The 5000-nt window shown below is 50.0% G+C and overlaps 2 non-coding genes across 3 annotated transcripts in view; both read left to right on the forward strand.

The window, feature by feature from the left end:
- The first annotated feature begins 2001 nt into the window (after positions 1–2001).
- On the forward strand, positions 2002–3795 carry MP_IFM68171_r47. The gene has a single exon (XR_011605991.1). It is a non-coding gene; the product is annotated as an 18S ribosomal RNA (ribosomal RNA).
- A 166-nt stretch (positions 3796–3961) lies between these two features.
- Positions 3962–5000, forward strand: part of MP_IFM68171_r48 — a 3640-nt gene continuing 2601 nt past the window's right edge. Inside the window, exon 1 of one of the 2 annotated variants that reach the window (XR_011605992.1) lies at positions 3962–5000. This exon is cut by the window's right edge and continues 2601 nt beyond it. This is a non-coding gene — a ribosomal RNA (28S ribosomal RNA). The other variant, XR_011605993.1, reaches the window with a different exon arrangement.

Genomic DNA, 5000 nt, shown 5'->3' on the forward strand with positions numbered 1-5000 from the left:
AAGCTATATAGTATCTCTATAGAAAGGCTGTTTTTAATAATATAGACTAAAGGTACTAATATATATATTAGTTAGAATATAGTTGAGAGTAAAGATAGCTAGAGTAAATTAAGTAGTATCTAAATTAATAAAGTTTAAATAGGATATAGAGATAGATCTCTCTCTATTTAGAGTAAGATTACTTTATAAATAAGAGAGTTATATTTGCTAAGTCTATAATATATATAGAAGAAGGGAAGAAATATTAAATTAGATTATTTTTACTATAATACTTTAAAGTTTAAATAACTAAGATTTTACTTCATTGTTATATTTATTAGATTATAATATCTATTAATATTATCTATTGTTATTCTTCTTATACTACTTTTATCTAAGATAGAATGTATTAAATCTTTCTACTGTTAAATACATAGGAAAATTGCTATTAATATTAACTAGTAAAAGATATAGTTATTACTTTAGTATTTACTATTAATATAGATTGTTATCAGAGTAAATACTTCTTTAAAATATATCTTTTCTAGAGTAAGTTTACTCAAGGTAGGTCTTCTCTAGGGTAGGTCTTCTCTAGGGTAGATGTTTCTAGAGTAGGTGTCTCTAAGGTAGGTCGTTCTCTAGGGTAAGTCAAACTCTAGGGTAGATATCTCTAGGGTAGGTCAAACTCTAGGGTAGGTCAAACTCTAGGGTAGATATCTCTAGGGTAGGTCAAACTCTAGAGGTAGGTGTCTCTAGGATAGGTCGTTCTCTAGGGTAGGTTGTTCTCTAGAGTAGGTCGTTCTCTAGGGTAGGTTGTTCTCTAGAGTAGGTCGTTCTCTAGGGTAGGTTGTTCTCTAGGGTAGGTCGTTCTCTAGGGTAGGTGTCTCTAGGGTAGGTTGGTCTCTAGGGTAGGTCTTTCTCTAAGGTAGGTCTTTCTCTAGGGTAGGTGTCTCTAGGGTAGGTTGTTCTCTAGGATCAGGTTGTTGGGTAGCTTACTTAGTAAGAGGTAATCGCACTTGTTCCGGGGTTCGTGTGAGCCGTCTCCGTGGTTGCGAGGCTGCGAGCCCATTTTTAGCGAAACCCATACAAATGAGTTTTGCGGGATTGGAAAACTCGCCCAAAAGCCCGCCGGCCCGTGCGTGGTGCTGCACCCTGGTCGGTGGGTATGTGAGAGAGAGCAGAAGCAGTGCAGCGCCGGGTAGCCGGGGGGCCAATCTGCGAGGGGAGGTCGTCGGCAAGCCCTACAAGGCTCTCTGGGCACGTCGCACTTGTTCCGGGGTTCGTGCGAGCCGTTCTCGTGGTTGCGAGGCCGCGAGCCCATTTTTAGCGAAACCCATACAAATGAGTTTTGCGGGATTGGAAAACTCGCCCAAAAGCCCGCCGGCCCGTGCGCGGTGCTGTACCCTGGTCGGTGAGTCTGTGAGAGAGAGCAAGCAAAAAAGCCAGCTCCTGTGGGGAGGATGTCCGGGTCGCCCTGGGCACCTCTCCACGGCAGCCTTCGCAGGTCGCTTTAGTCCCATTTCATCAGTCGCCGCTCTCGCGTGGTGCCCTACGGTCTGCCGGGGTACTGACGATTGCGGCGAGCACCACCCCAGCCCGTGGCCGCCCTGGCGCTTGACCGCCTGGCGGGCGCGGCATCTGGGAAGACTCCTTTCAGGCGCAAGGGAAGACCCCGTGTGCGCCGAGGGGTGGGCTCTGTGGGTGCATGGCGGTTCGCCAGACCTCTACAAAGCCACCGGGGGTACCTACCGGTTGGGGATGCCGCACGGCTGAACCTCCCGGTCGGGCCTCCTCTTGGGGCGCCTAGGCGGTGTCTTCGGGGGCGCTCTCGCTCCCCCGCTCTCGCCTGCCAACAGCGCTCTGGGGAATTCAGGAGGGGAAAGCAGATGTGTCCCGCGGCGAGACCGGCGAACGCCGGACGAGCAGCGCGGCCACGCGGGCCCCGTGCCCGCCGACCCAGTAACTTGAGAACTCTTCCGCTCTGAAACACGGGCGGTTGGCCTTAACCGGCACACGATAGTTACCTGGTTGATTCTGCCAGTAGTCATATGCTTGTCTCAAAGATTAAGCCATGCATGTCTAAGTATAAGCAATTATACCGCGAAACTGCGAATGGCTCATTAAATCAGTTATCGTTTATTTGATAGTACCTTACTACATGGATAACCGTGGTAATTCTAGAGCTAATACATGCTGAAAATCCCGACTTCGGAAGGGATGTATTTATTAGATTAAAAACCAATGCCCTTCGGGGCTCTCTGGTGATTCATAATAACTTCTCGAATCGCACGGCCTTGCGCCGGCGATGGTTCATTCAAATTTCTGCCCTATCAACTTTCGACGGCTGGGTCTTGGCCAGCCATGGTGACAACGGGTAACGGAGGGTTAGGGCTCGACCCCGGAGAAGGAGCCTGAGAAACGGCTACTACATCCAAGGAAGGCAGCAGGCGCGCAAATTACCCAATCCCGACACGGGGAGGTAGTGACAATAAATACTGATACAGGGCTCTTTCGGGTCTTGTAATTGGAATGAGTACAATTTAAATCCCTTAACGAGGAACAATTGGAGGGCAAGTCTGGTGCCAGCAGCCGCGGTAATTCCAGCTCCAATAGCGTATATTAAAGTTGTTGAGGTTAAAAAGCTCGTAGTTGAACCTTGGGCCTAGCCGGCCGGTCCGCCTCACCGCGTGCACTGGCTCGGCTGGGCCTTTCCTTCTGGAGAACCGCATGCCCTTCACTGGGTGTGCCGGGGAACCAGGACTTTTACTCTGAACAAATTAGATCGCTTAAAGAAGGCCTATGCTCGAATACATTAGCATGGAATAATAGAATAGGACGTGTGGTTCTATTTTGTTGGTTTCTAGGACCGCCGTAATGATTAATAGGGACAGTCGGGGGCATCAGTATTCAATTGTCAGAGGTGAAATTCTTGGATTTATTGAAGACTAACTACTGCGAAAGCATTTGCCAAGGATGTTTTCATTAATCAGGAACGAAAGTTAGGGGATCGAAGACGATCAGATACCGTCGTAGTCTTAACCATAAACTATGCCGATTAGGGATCGGACGGTGTTATTTTTTGACCCGTTCGGCACCTTACGATAAATCAAAATGTTTGGGCTCCTGGGGGAGTATGGTCGCAAGGCTGAAACTTAAAGAAATTGACGGAAGGGCACCACCAGGGGTGGAGCCTGCGGCTTAATTTGACTCAACACGGGGAAACTCACCAGGTCCAGACACGATGAGGATTGACAGATTGAGAGCTCTTTCTTGATTTCGTGGGTGGTGGTGCATGGCCGTTCTTAGTTGGTGGAGTGATTTGTCTGCTTAATTGCGATAACGAACGAGACCTTAACCTGCTAAATAGCCCGTATTGCTTTGGCAGTACGCCGGCTTCTTAGAGGGACTATCGGCTCAAGCCGATGGAAGTTTGAGGCAATAACAGGTCTGTGATGCCCTTAGATGTTCTGGGCCGCACGCGCGCTACACTGACAGAGCCAGCGAGTACTCCCTTGGCCGGAAGGCCCGGGTAATCTTGTTAAACTCTGTCGTGCTGGGGATAGAGCATTGCAATTATTGCTCTTCAACGAGGAATCCCTAGTAAGCGCAAGTCATCAGCTTGCGTTGATTACGTCCCTGCCCTTTGTACACACCGCCCGTCGCTACTACCGATTGAATGGCTCAGTGAGGCTTTCGGACTGGCCCAGAGAGGTCGGCAACGACCACTCAGGGCCGGAAAGTTATCCAAACTCGGTCATTTAGAGGAAGTAAAAGTCGTAACAAGGTCTCCGTTGGTGAACCAGCGGAGGGATCATTACAGAGTTGCAAAACTCCCAAACCATTGTGAACCTACCCAAAACCGTTGCTTCGGCGGGTGGCTCCCGGGTCTCTCGGGTTGCCCCTCGGCCCCCCACGGGGCGCCCGCCGGAGGTACATAAACCCTGTACTTTGTATGGCCTCTCTGAGTCTCTGTACTGAATAAGTCAAAACTTTCAACAACGGATCTCTTGGTTCTGGCATCGATGAAGAACGCAGCGAAATGCGATAAGTAATGTGAATTGCAGAATTCAGTGAATCATCGAATCTTTGAACGCACATTGCGCCCGCCAGCATTCTGGCGGGCATGCCTGTTCGAGCGTCATTTCAACCATCGAGCCCTCGGGCTTGTGTTGGGGACCTGCGGCTGCCCGCAGGCCCTGAAAACCAGTGGCGGGCTCGCTGTCACTCCGAGCGTAGTAGTATCACCTCGCTCAGGGCGTGCTGCGGGTTCCGGCCGTTAAACGACCCATTTACCCCAAGGTTGACCTCGGATCAGGTAGGAATACCCGCTGAACTTAAGCATATCAATAAGCGGAGGAAAAGAAACCAACAGGGATTGCCCTAGTAACGGCGAGTGAAGCGGCAACAGCTCAAATTTGAAATCTGGCTTCGGCCCGAGTTGTAATTTGTAGAGGAAGCTTTTGGCACGGCACCTTCTGAGTCCCCTGGAACGGGGCGCCATAGAGGGTGAGAGCCCCGTATAGTTGGATGCCTAGCCTCTGTAAAGCTCCTTCGACGAGTCGAGTAGTTTGGGAATGCTGCTCAAAATGGGAGGTAAATTTCTTCTAAAGCTAAATACCGGCCAGAGACCGATAGCGCACAAGTAGAGTGATCGAAAGATGAAAAGCACTTTGAAAAGAGGGTTAAATAGCACGTGAAATTGTTGAAAGGGAAGCGCTTGTGACCAGACTTGCGCCGGGCTGATCATCCGGTGTTCTCACCGGTGCACTCTGCCCGGCTCAGGCCAGCATCGGTTCTCGCGGGGGGACAAAGGCCCTGGGAACGTAGCTCCTCCGGGAGTGTTATAGCCCAGGGCGCAATGCCCTCGCGGGGACCGAGGCTCGCGCTCTGCAAGGATGCTGGCGTAATGGTCACCAGCGACCCGTCTTGAAACACGGACCAAGGAGTCAAGGTTTTGCGCGAGTGTTTGGGTGTAAAACCCGCACGCGTAATGAAAGTGAACGTAGGTGAGAGCTTCGGCG

This window comes from Madurella fahalii (genome assembly GCF_045866475.1).
Source record: "Madurella fahalii IFM 68171 DNA, scaffold_4, whole genome shotgun sequence".
Taxonomy (NCBI): domain Eukaryota; kingdom Fungi; phylum Ascomycota; class Sordariomycetes; order Sordariales; genus Madurella; species Madurella fahalii.